This window comes from Aedes albopictus, chromosome 3 (genome assembly GCF_035046485.1).
Source record: "Aedes albopictus strain Foshan chromosome 3, AalbF5, whole genome shotgun sequence".
NCBI classification, from domain to species: Eukaryota; Metazoa; Arthropoda; class Insecta; order Diptera; family Culicidae; genus Aedes; species Aedes albopictus.
In genome coordinates, this window is record NC_085138.1 from 428,208,146 (window position 1) to 428,233,785 (window position 25,640).

At 39.7% G+C, this 25,640-nt stretch overlaps 1 pseudogene; it reads right to left on the reverse strand.

Moving 5' to 3' along the window:
* Nucleotides 1-13,617: 13,617 nt before the first annotated feature.
* LOC115268190 (chorion peroxidase-like) overlaps nucleotides 13,618-25,640 on the reverse strand; it is a 33,468-nt pseudogene continuing 21,445 nt past the window's right edge.

Sequence of the window (25,640 nt, forward strand, 5' to 3'; positions counted from 1 at the left end):
GAGTATCAAAAACACTCGCAAAATATATGTTTCAATTTTATCACGCTCCAGTATATCACGCTATTATTTTTTTTATTCGTGATATAATCGAAAAAGTACTGTAATCGTATACGATGTTGCATAAGATGATAAAGTGGAGGCCGTATGCGTGCATGCCTCCTTTTAGGCGCATGAAAAATATACGCATATCGCCTCCATTTTAACATCTTATGCAACATCTCATCAGAGCTGTACAATATCTGTCATGTCAGTTGACAACTGATATTGCACCTCCATCACTATCACTGCAGGCCGATCAATATCAAGACGACAATGACAGGCACTGACTTGATACTGTCCCGCACTTCAGATCACCATCACTGCAACTGAACTGACATTTTTGCGATACTTGCAAAGTGTTAAAATTTTTAATGATTAATATGCAATACAGTAATTTTTCGATTATATCACGAATAAAAAAAATAATAGCGTGATATACTGGAGCGTGATAAAATTGAAACATATATTTTGCGAGTGTTTTTGATACTCAAAATACACCTTAATACATAAAAGCAAATGAAAAACGAACGAGACATCAAACCACGCAATGGAAATTGAAAATTTCAAGCAGCATTTTGGAAAAAAAAGCCAACTGTCGATAAAGATCAAGAAGTCATCCTAGACTGTATTTATGTTGCATTGTAGAGCAATGTGAAGATATCCCTTCAACGCCTCAACTAACTAGTGAAGACGAAATGGAGCCACATGAAATGGAACGCATTAAGTCTGAAATGGCACTCAATAGTTTCCTCGAGTGAGCAAGCAATGAGTAGCATTTTCAGTCTTGAGTATTATTCAAATTATGACATCCATGCTGTCGGTATTTGCATGGTAGCAATTGATCATTGATCATTTCATAACAGCCGTTTAAGTGATTTTAATGATCTATTCTGACGAACATCTTTGGATTCTCTTATGCTAAGAAACTTCCTAAATTTATATGAAGTTCCGAACGGAATTCTATTTAGAGCTTGAATTTTGACATTTTATCAAACCAACTTTGATTGAAATGAGTTAAAATTGCAGTTTTATATAGCTTTTTGTTTGTTAGGTAAACATTTGAGATGTTTTAGAATGCGATTCTATATAATCAAGTTCAGTACCCGGTCACCTTTGTCACTGAAACCATTTAGGGTAGAAGCATTAGCTTTGGCCATAGTACAGATTGAAACCTTTCATATTGGCATATTGGTAGTTTTAATTGGTTCATTTGTATTTTTTTTGGGAAAGGTTTCCCTTAGACTGACGAAAACTGGTGAACGAACGCTACTAATGTGCAAAAGTACCATACTTATCACAATTCATATGTCCTACTTAGTTTGAAATATGCACTCGAAAATATTTCTATCAAATATCATAGCGTGATTAAATTGAAAAAAAATACCGTGCTAGAATCGAGCGTGATATAATGGAGCGTGATTAAATAGAACCGTGACAAAATCGAAAAACCACTGTACTTGTTATTTTGTAACACATACTAGAATATCATAACGGTCGGTGTTTATTTGTATTTTTAAATGGATTTTAAAGATGGCCTATCAGTGATATCTACACGCCATCACAGTCATTCCAGTCCAGCAGAGATGGAAAAAGAAAAGTGAAAGTGACTCAACAGAGCACACGCTGACTTGGATCGCAGTTAGCCTATCAAAATCGGCGATTTGCCTACCATTGATAGTGATAGAGTGCAACTCTGCATCTCATACGATCACTGGTTGACTGGGCTCTGAAGTACACTGAAGTTTTTTTTACGCGGTTTTTTTTACGCGGTCCGTCCTAAAAAAAACCGCGTTATTTCAAGACCCGTCGTAAAAAAAAACCGCGTTATTTCAAAAACCGTCGTAAAAAAAATCCGCGTTTTTTCAAAAACACGCGTAAAATAGTCAGCACCACTTCTAACGTGACTTGACTTTTTTTACGACGTTTTTTGAAATAACGCGGTTTTTTTTTACGACGGGTCTTGAAATAACGCGGTTTTTTTTACGACGGGTCTTGAAATAACGCGGTTTTTTTTACGCGGTTTTTTTTACGCGGGACCATTACCGTCGTAAAAAAAAACTTCAGTGTATTGGATGGATCAACGATCGAGATGCTCTAACCGTTACGGCTGTGCTGACAACTGTGAGCTTTCGCATCTGGCAGCACATTCATCAATGCGCTTTCATTCAGTGATGCGCCATTCATATATGAACACTTTCGTTAGTAATTAATCCTAGTTTCTAATTAATAAAGTTATTTCTCTACAGTAGTTTCCTGCACTATATAGTTTCCGCTGTTATACAAAGAATGGCCCAACAGGTTATGGTCCCGGTAGTGTAGTGGAAGCTGTAGGAACAATCTTCCGGTGGAATCGAAGTTGCATCTCGTGGAAAATTGTTCGGTTCGGTAGCGACGTCGCGTGTGTGTGAGAAGCAACATGGCGGACGTAAAAGTATCGTTCGAAAAATTGAATGACAATAATTTCGCGGTGTGGAAGTTCAAGATGGAACTTTTCCTGGTGAAGGAGGAACTGTTCAGTGTTGTTGTGGAAGACAAGCCCGGTGCGCCGACGGCCGACTGGATCCTGAAAGACGGGAAAGCTCGGGCCATGATCGGACTGGCTGTGGAGGACACGCAACTCGTGCACATCATCAGGAAGACGACTGCAAAGGAAGGAGATGTGGGACTCGTTGAAGAAAATTCATGAGGAGTCGTCACTGTCATCCACATTGCACGTGCTGCGAAAATTGTGATCGATGCGACTATCGGAAGAGGGTAATTTACTGGACCATCTGAACGATATGACGACATTGCACAATCAGTTGGAAGTGATGGGGGAGGGATTAAAGGACAGAGTGTTCATGGCGTTAATTCTCTCGAACCTTCCGATGGCGTACGGTAGCCTCATTACCGTGATTGAGAACCGACCGGAGGCGGAAGAGACTGTAGAATTTGTGAAAAGCAAATTGCGCGAAGAGTGGGGTCGTCAACAAGTGTGTGGGGGTGGTGCGGAGAGCAGTGAAAAGGCTCTGAAAATGGTGAGTGGCAAAAACAGATTCGAAAAGAAGAAGAAAAGTGCTTGCCATCATTGCCACCAGCCCGGACATTTCCAACGTGATTGTTCGAAGAGGATGGAGCAGTCCGACAAGGACAAGGTGAAAGACACGGGAAAACTGAACACGGTAGCTGAAGTGTCCAGTGGAGTGATGGAAATGTGTTTGGTCGCGGCGACTCCGCGCGAGTCTGGGAAGTGGTACTTGGATTCCGGAGCGACGTCGCACATGACGAGTGACGTGAAGCTGCTGAGAAACGTGGATCGAAGCAAGAGTGCGGAAATCTGTCTGGCCGACTGAACCTGCTTCAAGTCCGGTGGTTCTGGAACTGCAAAAGTGGCGTCGATAACGGGAAGTGGCATCCGGATGAACCTTACGCTGAACGACGTGTACCACATACCGTCCCTCGCGGGTAACTTGCTGTCCGTAGGTAAGATTTGTGATCTTGTGTACAGTGTGGTATTCGAGAAAACGGGTTGTCGAGTCCTTCGTGACGTCCTGGTAGGTGAGAGGAGCGGTGGGTTATACCGACTGAAGCAGTTCCCGGAGCAAGCACTGGCGTCGACTGTGAACCATCCAGAATTATGCGAGCATTTGTGGCACCGTAGGCTCGGTCATCGTGATCCGGAAGCAGTAGCGAAGATAGTGCGACACGAATTGGGATTCGGTCTGAAGCTTCAGAAGTGCAGTGTGAATTGCGTCTGCGGCGTTTGTTTGAAAGGGAAGATGAGTCGGAGTTCGTTTCCGAAGCAGTCCCAGAGTAAGTAGTCAGCGGTCGGAGATCGGACGTCGGTGGTCCAATGGAAGTTTCCACACCCAGCGGTAATCGATTCTACGTTACTCTGGTGGACGATTATAGCGGTTACACAGTGGTATATTTGTTGAAGGCGAAGTCAGAAGTTGACATGAAAGTGCGTGAGTATTGCAGTCTGGTGAAGAATCAGTTCGGCCGGTATCCTCGTATCATTCGTACGGACGGCGTTCAAGCAGTTTTTGGCCGAGAACGGGATCGTTTTGCAGCAAACCGCACCCTACTCGCCGCAGCAAAACGGTAAAGCGGAAAGGAAGAATCGGTACGAAGTCGAAATGGTTCGTTGCTTGCTTCTCGAGTCGGGCTTGGACAAAAGGTATTGGAGTGAGGCTTTGAACACGACAAACTATTTGAAAAATCGTCTTTCGTCGTCGGTTCGTGAGAAGACACCGTACGAGTTGTGGCACGGCAAGAAACCGTCGTATGTTCATCTGCGGGTTTTCAGTTCGGAGGCGTACGTCCATGTGCCGTAGGAGAAACGAAGGAAGTTAGATCCGAAAGCAGTGAAGTTGGTCTTCGTCGGTTACGCGGAGGGGAGGAAAGCATATCGTTTCCTGAATCCCGAGAACGATACGGTTCTGATTAGTCGTGATGCGAAGTTCGGGGAAAAGCGTGATGAAGAAGTGCCCCACGGGCGCCAGGAGGGACTGGAATCTCCTGAGGACGAAGTAGAAGTGTCAGTGGTTCCTGAAATGAAGAAAGAAGATGTTATTATTTCGCTTGAGGGGAAGAAAATTGAAGAAATTGTTCCAGAACCCGGAGCCGAAGAAAGTAGTGATGAAGAAGAAGCGGATGAAGAGCAGTTGGACATTTCTGAGTATTCGTCTGAAGGTTCGTTCATGGTTTTCCTATAGAAGAAATCGCAAGAAGGTCTCAACGGTCAACGAAGGGTATAGCTCCACGGCGTCTGATTGAGGAAATTTTCGTGGCAGGCACTCTTCCCCCAGAGGAGGAGATGGAGCCGAAAACGCTTCAGGAAAAGAGTGCCTTGAGCTGTGAAAAGAGTGCTGAGTGGAGAAAGGCCATGATGGAAGAGCTACGGTCTCACGAGGAGAACGGAACGTTGAAGCTGGTGGACCCCCGCCTCGACGGAAGTCAGTTGGGTGCAAGTGGGTCTTCAAGATCATACGGAACGCTGCTGGAGAGGCTGTGAAGTACAAGGCTCGTCTGGTCGCCCAGGGTTTCAACCAAAAGTACGGGCAGGACTACGACGAGGTGTTCGCACCGGTCATCAAGCAGACGACGCTGCGGACGCTTCTGGCCATCGCTTTGAAGAGGAACTTGGTCCTGAAACACTTCGACGTAAAGACGGCGTATTTGTACGGCACTCTGGAAGAGGAGCGTATATGCGGCAGCCGGGTGGCTTCGAGGTCGCAGGACAGGAGAGGAAGGTGTGTAAGCTGGTGAAGAGCATTTACGGGCTGAAACAGCCGGCTCGGTGCTGGAATCATCGTCTGCATGCTGTGCTTCTGGGGCTCAAATTCAGGCAAAGTCGAGCTGATCCGTGTCTTTACACGAAGATCGTTAACGGGAGGCGCATCTACTTGCTAGTCTTCGTCGCGATTTCCTGATTGGTTGCGACAGCGAGGAGGAGATCGAAAAGGTCTACGCGGCCCTGAACAAGAAGTTCGAGATGGCCAACCTAGAAGATGCGAACTACAGCTGTGTTCATGAAAATAGCAGTGAAAGCCGTTTTCCATACAAAATGACCAACTTTGGGCGATTGAGCTGAAAATTTTTCAGCGAACTACAAATATTGTGAATATTGTAATAGCAAAATCTGAGAATTTTCAAAGCACGTGGAAAAAAATTAAACACTATGTGAAATCGTTCAAAATAATAGCAGTGTAAATAAATTGAAATGTAGCTTTACCTTGAAGAAGCAAGAAATATTTTCGTATGCTATTCTAACAGTTTCCGCCTGGGTTACACGATTATGTTTAAATTTAAAAATTTTGAAAATTTTTGCTGGGTATAAAATATCAAAACAAACACTGCTATTATTTTGATCATTTTCACATAGTGTTGAACTATTTTCAACGTGCTTTGAAAATTCTCAGATTTTGCTATTACAATATTCACCATATGTGTAGTTCGCTGTTAAATTTTCAGCTCAATCGCTCATAAGAAAACAAAGTTACAGCATGCCAAACTTGGTCATTTTGTATGGAAAACGGCTTTCACTGCTATTTTTATGAACACAGCTACGAACCAATTACGGTCAACACACGTCGCTGATTGGATTGGAACGTGCGTTCAATAGAGTTGGCCACCTTTTCGACTTCCACTTGTCCCGCCAAACGATGCGCCAAATATTCCGCAGATATTTTACGAACAATAACGAACTACCTGAAAGAAACTCTGTAAGAACTTCTGGCGCTATTCTTGAAGGAACAATCTACTTATTGAATTTTCTTCTGATTGTACCGAAATCATTAAGAATGCTTAGTAAATGGTAGCGATGAAGCGGTCATGTAAACACTATTCAAATCACTATGTCACGTCAAGCGTCCAAAACTGTGTGAATCAACTTTACAGTGTGCATTACATATCGGCACCCAACAGTTTGAGAAGGTCTCGGGAAACCATACAATCACCATCACCGATCACCGGTGGTGCTGTCGGTACGCGAATAAGTAAGCCTGAGGGATTTGTTCAATGTTGGTGGCGAGTGGTGACGGCGTCTACCTAGTCCAAGTGGAACGGACAGGTTGATTTCTAAAACGGTTGCCCATTATTTATGGCTCACCAGGTGCTTTAGTTTTGTAATTCTGAGCCAATTCGGTATGCTTGGCTTCCATAGTGATTTATAAAATTAGCTCTTGAGCGAAAAGAGTTGGGGTTTCAAATTCTGATTGAGGCAAAAAAGTAAAATTTTCAATTTACTAAAATTGATTTCTGTTCCTTTGCTTTTTATGCTCAGTGATTCTACCAAGTCCAACTGTGAAGATTCTACAGTTTTTAATTTGAAAATATTCTTAAACAGCTATGGCAACACGACTTGCCAAACTCAAACAAAAACCTCTGCTCAGTTATTTATAAAAAAAAATGTATGCTTCTCGATCTGTCACAATGTTTGATACGTAAGTAAATACACTCGCACCACATTCCAAAGAAGCCTGTCATCGCTGTACTTTGCTCATGTAGCTAATTAGTACGATCGAATGAGTTAATTAATACCAATTAGATCAATTTAGCAGCTATCAATTTCAATTAACTGGTTTAGACATGATCTGACTATTTTTTCCGTTGTATACCGTACATAACTTAATCATCACCGGTGGCAATGAAACAATGCATTATGATGACATACCTGTCCATTTTTGTTCAACTCATTAATTTATCCACATAGCCACATAATGAGGTGGCCCTGTAATACAAGTTTATTTCATTAATTTGCGTACGTGTTTTAATAAATCGAATAACGCTGCAATTTCAGTGACCAGAGCAGGGTAGATGAACCAATTGTGGCAGCTGTTAGTATAACGTTGCATTTAAGGATCCTAAGCTTGTACTCTACAATGACATCGAAAATTGCCTTATTGTTATTTTGGAAGTAAAACTTTCATTACATTGCTGTTTACCCTATGTAACAAAACTTTCAGCAATATGTACGTGTCAAAAGACACGGGACCGACACTTGTTAAACGTTCAACCACAGAGCAGCAAATTTTCACCATTTTCCGGAGCATAATCATGTACGGCAACATCGAACATCTGCTCACAAGTGTGTACCTATGTAACTACGTGCGTATACCGCCACCCGTAATGATTGGTAGAGTAAGTGTACCAATTATGGCTATAGTACCAATTATTCGCCATAGTTAATTTTCACCCTTTAACGATGTAAATCAGCAAGAAAAAAATTTGTGAACAACAGATCACGTTCACAAAAGATAGTCGCTCTCATTTAAATTCCACATTTTCCTCAAATCATGGTAGAACTAAATCATTTTCCTTAAAATTTCTGCTTCCTTGCACCCTTTTTCGCCATAGTGTACCAGTTATGGCTAACCCCATAAGGAATGCATGCAAATAGTGCGAAAAGGAACCTAAGTCTAAAAATATGACCATAACTGGTACAGGGTTCCTATCATTGGCACACGCTGTAATCAATACTAAAAGTAGTTTTGGCTCCGTTTCTATATTTTTCCTGTAAAGTATGGAAACAAAGCTGTCTTTTAACTTATTAATGGCATTCGTTGGTCTTCTCGTTATTTTTGTATGAATAGCTTTCCTTAGGTAGTGCCATAATTGGTACACTTACCCTAGTACAGCGCAGACAGATTTGGTTCTTTGGTTTGTTTGGTGGGTTGGTTCAGTCGGCCGACATTGATGATCATCAGCGTCATGTATCCGGCGTTAATGATGTTGTAGAATGTTGTACGTGCAGTTTGCTTCCATGTGGATGCACTTGAATGAAATCGGGTATCCATATTGACTGAATTGTTATGATGGCCTGTATTGAGAGTGCAGTATGGAAACTCAGTGTCGTAATTGAGGGAAAGCTCAGAGGGAAAGGGTTAATAATAAAAAGTTTCAAATTTCAATATCTCAGAACATTCATCCTTTTCAAGTTTGCTAGAATTTCTCCACTTTTAACAGTGTACAGTCTCACGGATGTGTCAATAAATGCTAGAGTGACGACTGAAGGCCTTGGTGAGGTGATTGAAAGATGGAAACAGTAGTTTGAAGAACACCTAAATAGCATTGTATCACCTTGAGTAAATAAGGGGCTGTCCATAAACCACGTGGTCATGAGGCCGGGGGGGGGGGGGGGGGGGGGGGTGGTTCGGCCAATGACCATTTTGTATGGACAAATAAAAAAATTGTATGGACCAAAGACCACGCGGGGGGAGGGGGGGCTTGAAAAGTCCCAAAAAAATTACCACGTGGTTTATGGACAGCCCCTAAGTGTGTTCTGAAAAATTTCTTCTCGGTCATCTTCATTCTTCTTCTGGCGTAACGTCCCAAATGTTACAAAACCTTCTTCGCAGTGTTGGTGGTCTAGGAGCACTCCCACAGTTATTAATTGAGAGCTTCTTATGAACCGACAGGGAATCGAACCCATTACTCTGAGCATGGTCTTGTTGATTAACCCTTCCGTTACCAACCCCCCTAACGATAGGGCGAAAATACACTCTTTTCGCTATAACTTTTTTGTTTTTCAATATTTTTCAACCATATCCTTCAGGTTTAGGGATTTTCCAGAGATTTTTGGAATGGCTACCTGGTTCCGGAGTTATTCCGGAATTTAAATGGGTCATTGGAATTGGTCATATTGGATAAAGTGAATTTCCGATATGAGAACAGTTTAGTTTTTAGACCTAAATGAACTAGAATGATCGAAACGTATGTCTGGAAGTCCATACCGGTCAATAAGTGCCTTGGAACCAGTTTTACGGATTTTCCGTGGAACCGGTTCCGGGTCAATTTTTTAATATGATTCAATACCATCATGCAACACCTCAAACTTCGTGATTTTTCAAGATACATCATTCTAAACGGTTTTTATGTACTTAATCCGAAATACTTTTGGTCATTTTGGAATCGATAAGATTGTGGCCTGGGATTTCTCGAGAAATTTCTCATGGGATTCCTTCAAGAACTCGTTTCGACCTACCTCCAAGAATTGATTGCCTTCTATTCCTTCAGGGACTCTTTCACGGATTTCTCCAGAATACTCCCAAAGATTATTCCAGGGATTTATATTCAAAGAACATCTTTTAAGATTCCTCCAAGCATTCCTTATGGGATTTCACAAGAGAATCCTCTAGTAATACCAACTAGTCTTTAGAATAATCACTATAAGTATCACCAGAGGCATTCCTGCAAGTATCTCAGCAAGAATGTCAAGAGAAATCTGTAGAGGTTTTCCTGCAGGTATCATAGTAAAACTTTCTGGAGGAGTCCTAGCAGGGATTCCTAAAAGAATCATAAGAAGAATCGCTTGCGGAATCCCAGCTGGAGCTCCAGGAGGAATTCCATGGGAATTTTTTTAGATATCCCAGGATATAGTCTGTGTAGTAATTTCTCGAGGAAACACCACAGCAACTTCTGGGAGAATTGTAGAAAAATTGCCTTGAATCATCTCAAAAGTTTTCGAAGGAACCTCAGGTGAATTTTTAAGAAGAAACCCTAGATGATTTTCGGGAGGTATTACAGTAAAAATTTCTGGATGAGTCCTGGGTGGAATTGTTGGAAAGAAGCAGTGGTTTGAGGAATCTAGCAGGAGCTCTTTCAGGAAGGCCAATTTCTTGAAAAATTTATGAGGGAATCTTTGGATAAAAATTCTTTTATAAAAATACCTGGAGGAATCTCCGGAGGTACTTCAGGAAGAATCGTAGGAAAAATCTCTGAAGGAATTCTTAGAAGGATTCTGAGATTTATCATTGTGTAAATTTCAGCAGAAGTTATAGGAGGAATTGCTGGAGGAAACTATGTAGGACTTTCTAAAGAATCCCCATCAAAAATTTCTGGAGAAATCCAAAGAAAAATTCGTAGAAAAAATATCTGGATATCTAGAGAAGTCCCTGGAAAAACCGGTAGAGGTATTCTGGAGGAACTCATAGAGAACGCCCTGAAGAAATCACAGGAGGAAATGCTGAAAAAATCTCACGAAGATTTCCTAGAAGTAATCCAGCAAGAATGCCAGGATAAAATCCTTTAGGAATCACTAGAAGAGCTCCTGGAGGTACCATAGTTAGAATTTCTGAGACAGGAATTGTTGGAAGAACTGCAGGAGAAGTTGGTTGAGGAATCTTTGGAGGAAGGTCATGAGGAGTTTCTGCAGGTATTTTAAGGAATTTCTGGAAAAGTCTTTGGATAAAATCTCTGGAGGAATTCCTGGATGATTCGTTGCAGAAATCCCTGGAAGAACAACCGAAGAAATTTCGGCAAGAATTCCAGGAGGGTTGCCAGGCGGGATCCCAGTAAAAAAGCCACGATAATGCTCTAGAAGAACCCCTAGCAGAATTTTTGAAGTTTCACAGTTAGAATTACTGGAGGAGTCCTAGCAAGAATGGTTGAAAGAACCGTAGGAAGAGTTTGTTAATGAATCCCAGCTGAAATTTCTGGAGGAAGTTCACAATGAGCTCCTGAAGGAATCCCGTGAGAAATTAGTAATAGAATCCAGCGATAAAATCTCTAAATGAATTCCTAGAAGAATCGCCGGAGGAACTTTTTGCAGAAAGTTCAAAACATTGCCTTAAATAATTCCAGCAAATATTCTTGAATAAATTCCACAAGAAATCACTAGAGAAATTCTAGAAGAACTCCTGAAGGTACTAATAAAGACAAGAACTTTTGGAGTCCTAGGACGATTTGTTGGCAGAACCACAGTTGCAACTGCTTACGAGATCCCAGCTGGAATTCCTGAATAAAATCTCTGAAGTCGTTCCTGGAGCAATCACCGGAAGAACTTCTGGAAAAGCTTAGATTATATCCCAGGATTCCCCCACAAATTTCTCATGGCAATCCTCCAGGAGCTCCTCTTGGCTTTACTGAAGGAGTTCCAGCTGGATTCGTCAAAGCGATTCCTGCTGTGGTTCTTTCAGCAATTTCTCCCAGGACTCATCAGAAATTCTTACTGTTATACCTAATTCTTCTAGGGTTTCTTCTTATAATTTCTGCTAGGGTTCCTTCAAAAACTCTTGGGATGATTCAAAGCAATCTTTCTACGTTTAACGTTTAACTTTATCCTGGGATTTATCCGAAAATTTCCCATGAAATTCCTCCTGGAGCTCCAGCTGGGATTTAACAACCAATTCCCACTGTGTTTCTTCCAGGAATACCAGGAGTTTTATTGTGATACTTGCAGGAAAACCTCTATGGATTTCTCTTGACATTCTTGCTGGGTTTCTTTCGAGTAGTCGAGAGGAAAACAAGGATTGCAGAGCGAAAGGAAGATTAAAAGTGTGAGGAAATATGAAAAAATGAATGGCATAACAACAAAATGAACAAAAGAACGAAGTGGTGAAAAGAAAGACTGTAGCCAAATGAAAAAAAAAGTGAGAAGAAAAGAAAAACGACAATATGGGTGAAACAATTTGAAGATGGTGAAATTTGAAAAGAAGAATGCGCGAAGATAGAACAATGCAAAGATAGTGCTAAAAAAAAAAAATCCAGAACCCGATGCAGCGAACCCAACGATACAGCAGAGGATACATAGCAGGAACCCATCAGAACCAATATCCAGCTAAACTGTTTCTTTTTTTTTATTCATTATTAACTGACACGAATGCACTCTTAGTGTAAAATGTCATAAATAAAAAAAAAAAAAGTAGTCTTCTCAGGATACTTCCAGAAATGCCTCTGGTGATACTTTTGGTGATTTTTCTAAAGACTAGTAGGTATCACTAGAGAATTCTCTTGTAAAATCCCATAAGGAATGCTTGAAGGAATCCTAAAAGATGTTCTTTGAATATATACCAAGAGGAACGCCTAGAGAAATCCCTGGAATTGCAGGCAATCAATTCTTGGAGGTAGGCCGAAACGAGCTCTTGGAGGAATCCCATGGGGAATTTCTCGAGAAAACCCAGGCCTGGAGGAATCGCCGGAGAAACATCTGGAAGATTCTCAAGAAGATTGTCTTGAATAACCTTACCAAGAATTCCTGAAAACAAAACCCAATATAAATCTCGAGAGAAATCCCCAGAAGAATTGCGGGAGGTATCATAGTAGGAATTTTTAGAATAATCCTAGGAGGAATTGCTGGAGAAATCTCTGCGAAAATGTCTGGTGAAACTTCAGGGTTGCCTGGAAAAAAACCCAAGAGAAGCATATTGAAGAAATATCGGGAGGAATCCATAAAGGAATACCTAGAGAATTCACTGGAAGAATTGATAGATGTATTCCTTGAAAACCCCATGGAGAAGGCCTTGAAGAAATACCAGGAGGAAGTATTTTGGATAACACAAAAACAGCTCAGAATGATGTATCTTGAAAAACCACGAAATTCGAGGTGTCGCATGATACTGTTTCGTTCACATTCGAAAAATGGAACCCGGAACCGCTAGAATCAATTCTCGGTAATCAGTTTGTCGATTCCAAAATGGCCAGAAGTATTCCATACAACGCAAAACTAGCACATAATGGTGTATTTTGAAAACCGCGATGTTTGAAATACCAGATGACAGTATTGCACCATTTCCAAACCTTTCTTTGGTAACGGAAGGGTTAATCGCGCAACTACCACTCCTGCTATATGAAGTCTTAAGTGCTCCTAGAATACATCATCAAAATGATTCTGAAAAAAGCTTTTAATTGTTGGAAATCGACCTGGCTGGCTACACCCATGCTGCTCCTGTCGAAACAACCGACAAAAAAAGTATAAATTCGTTTTAATTACAATTAATTAATGTAATTCCGATGATAATTTGGTCTCTCAGCACGTCCACAGACTTGGGGCGGAATGGACCAACTTTCCCGTCCATTTTCGGCGGTAACCATAGCCGTCGCTTCGAATATCACTCCGATAGGTGTAATTGGTATAAGTGTCAATTTCGTCCGAGAAACTGCAAACCAATATCCTACCTGGTCCCTCTTATTCGACCGAGAGAGGAAAAAAACAACATTTTCCAGCTTGTCGGACTTGCCGGGCCATTGACTGTCTCGGGACGGACAAGGTGGGGTCGGGCCTGACGACCTGGCGGAAGCAAAAGGTCAGTGTGGCTGTGTGGAAAGCCCAATTTATATGTTTTCCAGTGTGCGATTGTCTCCATCAGATGGGGTAAATTACGTGAAAACATTCATTATTTTGGCGCGGTATCGTGTCGGTAGGGTGTCGTTGCTGGTGGTGGTGGTGGTGGTGGACGGTGGTATTTGCGATGTGTCTGAATGTTGCCACGAACGAATCGATACGGTTGGCTGGGTGGATGGTGTCAGAATTGGCCGCCGGCAGAAAGGTGTAAGATAAATTAATTTATCATGTCTCACCCGGACAGCTGCCGCCCGGCCGGCGATGGGCTGCTGTTGGTAAGCAAACGAAGATAATTTTAATTACTCGTTTCGAGTGGCGAGGCCGCTATATAGCTGTATGTTTTATTTGTCCTGCATGGTGTTGTTAATAATGATGTGAGGGGAAACATTCGCGTTGCAATTAATGGTGACAATCTGTGAAGTAAAGTGAAGTCATATGTACCCAAAACTACTGGAAATATCAACATGATAATAACACTAGTTTACAAAATAAAACGAATGTCATGAACTTCTGTCAATGACCAAAATTTTTGAAGCATAATTTAGTGCTGATTTCGAAACCGTGATTCAAAAAAATTAAAGTAGAACAGTTTTAGAGTTTTAGCTCAATATTGAGTTTTACAACTTTTTAAAATATGGAATTTAACAAAATTCAAATATCTTGCGTTTTGTTCAACCAATTTTAAATCTTTTTCCATAAATTAAAAGCTGAATATAATACCATTCGATCATATGAACGCAGGTTTTGCGTCAGACTGATGAAATTTAAGATATTGGCGAGTTTTGGGGACGATCTCCTTAAATTTTAGCAAATTTTCCAAAAATATATGAAGCAATGTATTTTTTTTTTTTTTGATAAGAAAAAATCAATTTAAAAATTCTCTCTCAACGTTTATTTGACGAATCATATGTAGGCGAGTTACAGTAAAAAATTCAGCACAATCGGATCATTGATTACGGAGAATGAGATGTGTGAAATGAGCGACTTTGCATAAAAATAGAACAAAAATTGATTTCAAATCATCAACCTTGTATAAAAAGTCGAAAAAATTTCCGCTCTACTGTATTTTTTTTCCTTCACGTTTTCGAACTCAGGGCATGATTCTTCGCCAAAAACGATCATCAGCTTACCGAGTTCAAAAATGCTGTAAACTAGTGTAATCTATGCAAAGGTTAATTTAGTAAGTTAAGTAACAGAATCTTTGAATATACTTAGTGACGATTTTGGTTTCATTATCAATCCCTCGACTTCTTTTACATGTCTTCCCTTTTAAATTTATTTTGAATATGTAATGTTAAAGTCGCGAGAGAGCGATCGAAAGCATGAGGAGCCAAAGCCGTAGCCCCTCAGCGCTTTCGGCTCTCGAGAAGGAAGTAAGACGCTTATGTAGACGACTCAAATGAGCGTGACTGGACTCCCTAACTGACGAAAGCGAGAAAGCACATTCATCGCCTTTACCATGTTTCACGTCCCCTTAGTGGGACTAAGATGAAAACTATGATGCCCGTGAGGGACACATCTGGACAGCTATTGACCGACCCGACTGACCAGCTGAAACGCTGGGTCAAGCACTTTGGAAACCTTTTTCAAGTGTCGGCCACGCCAGAAACATCTCAGCATGATATGCCAAGGGTTCGATCCGTGCTCCACCGAAGCTCCATCATTGCAGGAGAGGAATTCCACGGAGTCATGTCAGTCGATCCTGAGCGACCATTTCAAAAATATCTGAAACTTTGCACAGTTTTTCAATTTCATCTAAATCGCCATTTTTCGATATCAAACCTTCATATTCACTCACGACTAACTTTTCAAAAGGGTGTATGCGAAAATAGTTCAAAAATATTCTAAAAGCTGTACAGCAAAAACGGATTGTTTGATTGTTATGAATTTTTCAGCAAAGTTAGATAACTAAATGATGATTCCTTAGAAAATATACACTGTAAAAAATTTCTTTTTTACTATAAAAAAATATGATCTTTGTCACAAAAACTCAAATATCTCAGAACCCTATCTTTTTACCAACGTCAATTTTTTAGGGAAAATGGCCCATTATATCAGCTATCTCCCATAAAATTTTGGTGATGGTAAACTGATAAACAAAAAAGTTATGACATTTCAAACATTTCACAATTTTTACATTTAGTAACAAAAAAAATTTTTTTTCTGTGTAAATTATTTGGAGAACTATATTTTGATGCTGATTTTATTGTAAAGGCTACCGGATGAATTAAACAAGTAGTTTTCATGATATTTTTGTTTGATTATTTATAATTACTATAGTATCTATTTGAACCTTAGACGCGATCCAGTGTTGTGATCAAAAATATTGAGATTGTCATACTTTTTATTGTACGTGACTGGTGAAAAAATCCCTTGATAGTGTTGAAAAGCTGTTGATCATAAGAAAAATGGAATTAAACTTATTTTGAAGACGAAAGCTGCATAATAAAAGTTTTATATATACGCGTATACGTCTAGTTGATCTGCAAAAAAATACCTCTTAGAGAACAGACTTTATGATCGGAAAAATGCGAGTAACTTCAACAACAACAAATGCATGAGAGGTACATACCACAGACAAACAGACGAAACGCCTAGAACAATTTTCGTGAAAATCCATCGCCCAGTTCACACTACCACCACCTGGTGGAAATGTTTCACGAAACACTGCGTTGTGCAATATCGTCATCAGAAGGCGCTAGTGTGAAACGTCAAACGCAAAGAAAAACGATGGGCACTCTTCTGGTTATGAAAGCCACAACCAAGATTCAAAATGATCGTTAAAGGCGTGGTCAATGAAAATTTCGTCAGTGTTACGTTTGTTTGTCTGTATACAATAACTTATTGCCCGGTGGTGCTTAACATTTAACATGTAAAGGAATAACATCAATAATAAAATCTCAATTTTTGGCCTAAGTTACCAGGCGAATAACTTTTTTCACAAGCGTCGGATCACTTTGCGGTCTTCGGCAAAGTTTCTCGGCATATCCTAGGCTATACTTTAACGTTATTAGTTACATGGTATTGAACAAAAGAATTCAACTTATGAGTAAAATGCAAAAAAGTACGTTTTCCCATACTAACTTCCATACAAATTTCAATCGCAATGCGGAATACGGGGACGCAACCAATCGCTCCCAAATTTTGCACAGTTGTTTTGGGCGCTAATATAGATTGAAAAAGCTTTGTTCCGGGTTGATACGATCAAGTTTAAAGTTTCTCCATACAACGTTGACCCACTCTAGTATACATACCATGAAAATGCTCACGAAAAAGCAAAAAAATACTACCGCTATGGATATTAAAAATTTTATAGTAAATTTTTTCTTCGTCCAAGCAAACAACACCAAACTAGTCAGTTAAAACTAATAAGTGATTTTGTTTATTATAATCTAACGAACAACATGAACAGTCGCTTTCTCAAAGGTCTTCAACTCAACGCTCTCTTGTAGACCGTTTGTGAAAAAAAAATGTTCAAAAGAGTTACGAAATCTCATAGATAAACTGAAAGAGACTGGTTATGCCCAAATTGAATACAAATTTACGCATTTGCACGTCCTGCCGTCTAGACTTTGACAAACGAGCTATCTGTATATCATCGGTAAAGCAGGGCGCAGGAAGTTCGAAAACGACAACAACTGAGAAATTGCCAGAAGTGCTAAGTGCAGAGAGTCATGCCACCGTACCATCAGCGACATCTGTTTAAACAATTTAATCACCCCTTTTTTCAAAAATGCTTTGAAATATACTTCAACATTTATACCCATTTCAATATTTTTAACGTTGCAAAACACGCTTTCAACATTCATCTTGAAGAAGAGGGAAAACACTTGTCCTCAAATGTAACAGCAAATTAATCAATAAACGACTAATGCGCGGAGGGCGTGATAAAATCGGAACAGTACTGTACATATAATATACATAATACATAATAAAAACAGATTGTTTTACTCACGCAAGGCCATTAACAATAAAATCAGCATCAAACTGCGCTTTCCGGCCGAAATAATTTACACTAAAAAAAAATTATTACTAAATGTGAAAATTGTGGAATGTTTGAATTGTCATAACTTTTTTGTTTATTAGTTTATCATCACCAAATTTTTATGGTAGATTGCTAATACAATGGACCGTTTTCCCTAAAAAATTACATTGGTAAAAAGATAGGGTTTTGAGATATTTGAGTTTTTGTGACAAAAATGATATTTTTGCCTTTCTCGTACACTAAGTGTACTGGAAAGGCTATATGTTCACTCCAAAAATGACTTTTTGATAGGAGGCCCGGAGATTCGAGTCACATATACCAATCAACTCAGCTCGACGAATTGAGGTGATGTCTGTGTGTGTGTATGTGTGTGTGTATGTGTGTGTGTATGTGTACAAACGAACTCACGTCACTTTTCGGCAGTAAATCTCAACCGATTTTAATGACCGACGGTTCATTCGACGCGGATTCTGGTCCCATTGTTTGGTATTGAAAATGGTTCGGATCGGTCCAGCCGTTCCGGAATTATGGCCATTTAGGCGTTCCGGATCGGTACCCCAGGAAGGGGCTAGATATGAAAATGCAACAAACCCACGCAAGCGACACATCAAATCACGGCATTTTCGATAATATGGTGAACGGTAAGCAAGAAAATAGTCTCAGACCATATCTGAACCGGTAATGTTCCGGAACCGGTTCCGAAGGTCCCACCAGAAGTGGCCAAATATAAAAGTGAACCAAACCCATACATGCGACTCATCAAATCGCAGCTTTTTCAATAACCTGATGAACGGTTAACATGAAAATAGTCTCAGATCATATCTGAACCGGTAGTGTTCCTGAACCGGTTCCGGGCGTCCCGCCGGAAGTGAACAAATATAAAAATGAAACAAACCCATGCAAGCGACACGTCAAATCGCGCCTTTTGCGATAACCTGATGAACGGTTAGCAAGAAAATGGTCTCAGATCACATAAGAAACTACCGGTGTTCCAAAACCGGTTCCGGAGGTCCCGCCGGAAGTGGCCAAATATAACAGTGAAGCAAACCCAGGCATGCGACACATCAAGTCGCGGCTTTTTCAATAACTTGATGAATGATAAGCAAGAAAATAGTATCAGACAACCTAAGATTCTACCGGTAGTGTTCAGGAATCGGTTCCGTATGTCCCGCCAGATGTGGCCAAATATAAAAGTGAACCGAACCCATGCATGCGACACTTTAAATCGCGGCTCCTTAGGCGATTTGATGAATGGTTAGTAAAAAATAGTTTTAGACCATATTTGAGACAACCGGTGGTGTTCCGGAACCGGTTCCGGGTTCCCTCCGGAAGAGACCAAATATTATTTTTTTTTGTCTTTATTAACGAGATTTTTAACTCGAAGCTAGTTCATCTCGGGACCCTTCCCTTCCGAAGGAAGAACCTACATTTTGTGAATATGTCAGGAGTGGGATTCGATCCCAGGCCCTTGGCATGATAGTCTTCCCGAGCAATGTCTGACAGCAAATTGAAAACAAATTTTGATGTTGTGATATTGCGAATTATGATAACTCAGGTTGTTGTCGTTTTGGTCGTTTTAACGGTTAAAACATCAAAAATGAGAGCAGAAAAATGTTCCCGTAACAGCAAGTTGAAAACTATTACTGCTATCAGTGATAGCAAATTAATAACTGTTTTTGTTATCAGTACGATAAAATGGAAAATCGTTAAATATAAGGATTTTCGATTGATAAGAAATCCTAAATGCCATAAGATAATTACACTAATGGTAAATTCTTGTGGATGATTATACAAGGTTACCTAGAAGTTTTGAAATATCTTAAAAACTTATTTTTTATAATAGTTTGAAATGACAGCAAAACGAAATCTAAATTTGAAATCAAATTTAGTCACGACAAACTGATATCAAAATGTGATATCAATTTGCTGCTGATTACAAATCGAGTTCTCGATTTGCTATCATTTTGTTGTTAGACTCTGCTCGGGTTGTGTTCTAACCATCAAACCAGGCCCGCTCCACCGCCAAATATTTAAGTGAACCAAACACATGCATGCGACACATCAAATCGCGGCTCCTTAGGTAACCTGATGAACGGTTAGCAAGAAAATAGTCTCAGACCACATAAGAAACTACCGGTAGTATTCCAAAACTAGCGTTGGGTGCTTCGTCGGAATTCAAAAGTGAGAAAAATTAAAGCAAGCGATAGATATCTTGACAAAACTAAGACGATCTCATCCAATCACACCATTTCAGATACCTGAGATGTAATAATGCAGAAGGATGGGTCAACGTTGTATGGGAAAATTAAAATTTAATCGTAATAACTCCGAACAAACTTTTTCAATTCTCTTTCGCGTCTAAAATGACTGCATAAAATTTTTGTGCTACTGGTTGCTCCCTCACGCACTGTAATGTGGTTGAAAGTTGAATGGGATTCAGTATGAAAAATTTCAGTTACTTGCATGTTTTAGTCAAATTTTAAATGCATGATAATAAAATATAGCGTGTGTAGAAGTGTGTAGAAAATTCTTTGTCGAAAATCGTTAAGGTATCTGTGTTTGTGAAAAAGTTGTATCGTCTTGGTGTTGATCGGTCTCCAACGATAGTGAAGGAGGTCAAGCTGTCAACTGAGAGATCTGATATTTTCCAGCTCTGCCTATACGTTGAACATAACGTCGGAATATGTGCCATCAATAAGTTTAAAGTCAATTCAATGATGCAATGATGGCTCTGATAAAATTCTAAGTAAAGTATTCTCATGATTCAGGAACATTTTCAGCTCACGTCAACGAAAACGTCATGAGTACATATTCGACGAGAAAGGCACTATCACCACTAGGTGGATCAATCCGGGTTTTTAATGCTAAAAAAAGATTTTTTTTTCACAGTGTACATTTTCTTAGGAATCACCATTTAGTTATCTAACTTTGCTGAACAATAAAATCTGCATCTAACTGCGATTTCTGATCGAAATAATTTACACAGAAAAAAATATTTATCAAATGTGAAAATTGTGAAATGTTTGAAATGTTATAACTTTTTTGTTTATTAGTTTACCATCATCAAATTTTTATGGTAGATTGCTAATACAATGGACCGTCTTCCCTAAAAAAATTACGTTGGTAAAAAGATAGGGTTTTGGGATATTTGAGTTTTTGTGACAAAAATGATATTTTTTAATGTTAAAAAAGATGTTTTTTCACAGTGTATATTTTCTTAGGAATCACCATTTAGTTATCTAACTTTGCTGAAAAATTTATAGCAATCGAACGAACCATTTTGGCTGTGCAGATTTTTGAATATTTTTGAACCATTTTCACATACACCCTTTTGAAAAGTTAGTCGTGATTCAAAATAAAAATTTGATATCGGAAAATGACGATTTAGATGGAACTTGAAAACTGTGCAAAGCTTCAGTTCAATAGAAAATCATGAATTAAAAAATTTCCTTAATTTTGATGCTGTTGCTTGGAATCGCTCAGGAGATAGAAATAGCCAACCATAGCATGGGATGGGTGACAAAACGTCGAATGCCAAAACGTCGAAAAGTGTGTGAGTGTTTTTTTTTTTTGAGATTTTGTGTGGATCGATTTAATCCTGTTGATTGCCTGAGAGGTGTGGCGATACGGTAGATCCACCAAGATCCTGATGTGTTGTTTCAGGGAGCCTCAGGAAGGCTTCCCTCTGAACTAGTCGGCAGATACAAGTGAAAGAATGAGTATCCTTCAAAAGAATAAAGAACTCACTATTTGCTTAGATTACTCGTTTTCGACGTTTTGGCATTCGACGTTTTGGCATTCGACGTTTTGTCTTTCGACGTTTTGTCCCAAAGCCCATAGCATGACATCGAACAGGGCCCCGGGGGTCAATCGCATATCAACCGAGATGCTCAAAACTGATCTCATAGTATCTGCATAACTGTTGCATCGGAGTTCCATGACACTTCTGGCCGACTGGATGCAACTCGTCTTAGTAAAGGTACACAAAAAGGGTGACCTGACTGTATGCGATAATTGGTAGAGCATCATGTTACTGTGTATCGTTCGGAAAGTTCACTGCAAAGTGATCCTTAACTGGATACAAGAGAAAATTGATGAAACTCTCCGACAAATGCAAGCCAGATTCTGTGCCGGACGATCCTGTGCATATTGTCACTTCCGGATCATATTGCTTCCACAGCCCCATAGAAGTCCTCCTTGTGATTCGCATTGGTACAGATGATACTGGCCAGCGTGGTGCGTTTCAGCTTGACCAGCTGCTGTAGAGTGATTTTCCCCTGGACTATTGATAAGATAGTAACGATCGGGCAGACAGCAAGACGACGAACGTCGCACCCGCAACGGTACCTTCTGATGGAAGTTCCATCATCGCACTAGGTCGTATATCCACACCGTCTGGGAATTCTTAAGCCTGCGTCAATGGTGCTCCCACTTCTCCCACTTGCTGACTGAAATCAGTTATCCTTCTCAAGCCGGCCCACTCTCTGCAGTTGCTGTACAGACACATGACAAAGCATGCCAATTCCGACCTGAATGGTTTGCGTCCTTTGAAGAGAAACTGCGTCAGACCGAACGTGATGCAACGGTCCATCTGTTCCATCATCGGTTGCTGATCTAACGAGAACATCATTCGTAACTGTTCGGTTCAAGGATATTGAAGATGTCCTTGATGGAAACGTTCTCCGGTGGTTCTTCTCAGGTGAGGAATCTGAAGAAGCTTTCTATAAGAGTAATGTCCGTAGCGACGCAGCCAACAATCGATTGCATATGCTGTTGAAAGTTGTGCTGAAGTAGAGGCGATATGCGTACACTTCACACGCAGTTAACCCGGAAGCGGTCGCGTCGTATACTGAGTACACGCACAATTTTTTTTGTTTTGTTTTTATTACGCTAGCAACCCAACTTCCGGAGCGATTAGTGAAGGGGAGGGAAGTATGGAAGAGAAGAAACGAAGAGAAGCGTGCCCGAGCAGAGGAGAATACCGAGTTAATAACTACGAAATCACATAACCAGTTTTTATATCTTGTTTTGTTATTATTAAATTATCAAGGCATAGCTTTTCCATAACAAATTTTGTTGGACAATCTCATTTTGTTATAATCAAGCTATTGATATACATTAACTAAATTACATTTATATAACATGTTTTGTTGTACTCTTGATCAACTTATCAGCAATAATACAACAGTAACAAATTTTTAAATCACAGCAACAATTCGACGATTATTACCTGTCTCTTTGTGTTGTTCCATTTTTGTATTCAGGTTAGAAGTAAATTTCTGAACGACTCCTTTTAAGAATTCCTTAAATAATTTTCGGATAAGCACTTGGAAGTTCTGGAGGAACCTTTCGATAAATCCATGGAGAAGTCTTCAAGAGAACTTCTGGTGCAATTTTCTTAGAAATTCCAAAGTTAATTCTTCGGAGCAATGTTTAGAATTCTTGGCAAAATCTTTTGAAAAACACCTGGAGAAACATTCGGAAAAACTTCTGATGAAATCCTCAAAGAAATTTTCAGAGAAATTTTAAGTTGAACTTCAGGAAATTCTGAAGAAATTCTTGAAGGGATTCTATGCAGGATTCTGGAGGAATTTCTAGAGGAGTCTTCGAAAATCCATGATAGATTCCGTCGAAGAATTCTCGGAGAAATTTCTGGAATATTTTTGAAGCAATTTATGGAAAAGTTTATGATCAAATCTGTCGACGAATTTCTGGAAGAATTTTATGACAAAGTCACTTGACAAACACAAAAGGAGTTTTTGACGGAATATTTACAGTAATAAATAGAGGAATTTTAGAAAAAAAATTGCAAACATTTCTAGTGAAAGTCCTGTAGGAATCATCAGAGGAAGTTCAGGAGAAATAATAGCAAACTTTTTGGCGGAATCCTTGTAGAATCCAGGAGGAATATTCGACACAATTCTAGAATCCAGGGAAAACAGGAGGAATAAAAACAAAATTTCCAGAAAAGTTGTAATAATCTGTACAATATTTCCAATATCCCAAACATTGTCTGCAAAACTGTTGAGCATTCTAAAAATTCTTCAGTTTCTACGCTAAAAAAAAACAAAACAAAAGTCACAAACTGCTACCGACGATCAAACTTTTTCAAATACACGTGTTGATTTCAAAACCGTGCTCCGAAAACAATAAACGTAGAACCTTTTATGAATTACAGGTGAAAATCGAAGCTCGTCGTATTTGATAATATAGAAATTACTAAAGTTCGATTATCTTGCGACTTCAAATCTCTTAGAATTTAATTCATTCTGAATGAGCTGAATATAGTATTCTTCGATCATTTGAAAATATTTCTTACGTCAGAATCAGCAAGCCTCGTTGGATAAATGTACGACTCGTGCTGAAAAAATCAACTTTTCGCAACTCGTTACATAAATACCGTCGATGGGGGTGACAATGGGTCTGGGGGGTGAGATTGGGTCAAAACGGAGAAACATAAAACTTGAAATAACTCATCAACTATCGCTAATTTATATTGAAAACTTTATATTATTTCAAAGAGGAGATGTTTTTAAACGTCATGATGCAGAATAGAATATTAAGCAATAATCATTTTTTGTTAAATTTGTGGCTAAACTTATGTGATGAAACTTCTAGTAAATCACTCTGAAAAAAATTCTCCTTCGCAATGTTCCACACAAGCACCTAACCATAAATTTTCTTATAAGGAGTTAGCTGTAGGTATTACCTGGTTGATGCAACGAAAAAAGTGGGCTGTCCTTGCACTTTTAATTTAAAAATTCAATATTTTCGACCCTATGTCTAAATATTAAGAATGGGGGTGAGATTGGGTCAAGCAAGTTATCGAGTGCACATAACCTTAACTAAAAATTCATCTTGTTATCCAGTCCCCATTTGACTTTAAAGTGGTTCCATGTTTACCGTATCTTCATAAAAGCACGCTTTTTTCGAAAATATGTCGAAGAAGTGTCAAGCGAGTGTGTTCATACGTTTAGTGCCTAACATCATTTATAAAAATACACCCATGCGTTTGGACAGCTCCTCTAATCATCATCTAGCCTTTGGTGTACTGCATATTTGTTTAAATGTTATTGTGAGAGATGGTCTTACAATGTGAAATGTCGTGTAACATAATATTTGAACGACCCTCTATCTTGAGAGGCCAATGATCATGTACATAAGAGTTTATAACGGAGGGTTTGGTTAAACATACTAAAAATTTCATGTTTTGCCTTTCTCGTACACTAAGTGTACTGGAAAGGCTATATGTTCACTCCAAAAATGACTTTTTGATAGGAGGCCCGGAGATTCGAGTCACATATACCAATCAACTCAGCTCGACGAATTGAGGTGATGTCTGTGTGTGTGTATGTGTGTGTGTATGTGTGTGTGTATGTGTACAAACGAACTCACGTCACTTTTCGGCAGTAAATCTCAACCGATTTTAATGACCGACGGTTCATTCGACGCGGATTCTGGTCCCATTGTTTGGTATTGAAAATGGTTCGGATCGGTCCAGCCGTTCCGGAATTATGGCCATTTAGGCGTTCCGGATCGGTACCCCAGGAAGGGGCTAGATATGAAAATGCAACAAACCCACGCAAGCGACACATCAAATCACGGCATTTTCGATAATATGGTGAACGGTAAGCAAGAAAATAGTCTCAGACCATATCTGAACCGGTAATGTTCCGGAACCGGTTCCGAAGGTCCCACCAGAAGTGGCCAAATATAAAAGTGAACCAAACCCATACATGCGACTCATCAAATCGCAGCTTTTTCAATAACCTGATGAACGGTTAACATGAAAATAGTCTCAGATCATATCTGAACCGGTAGTGTTCCTGAACCGGTTCCGGGCGTCCCGCCGGAAGTGAACAAATATAAAAATGAAACAAACCCATGCAAGCGACACGTCAAATCGCGCCTTTTGCGATAACCTGATGAACGGTTAGCAAGAAAATGGTCTCAGATCACATAAGAAACTACCGGTGTTCCAAAACCGGTTCCGGAGGTCCCGCCGGAAGTGGCCAAATATAACAGTGAAGCAAACCCAGGCATGCGACACATCAAGTCGCGGCTTTTTCAATA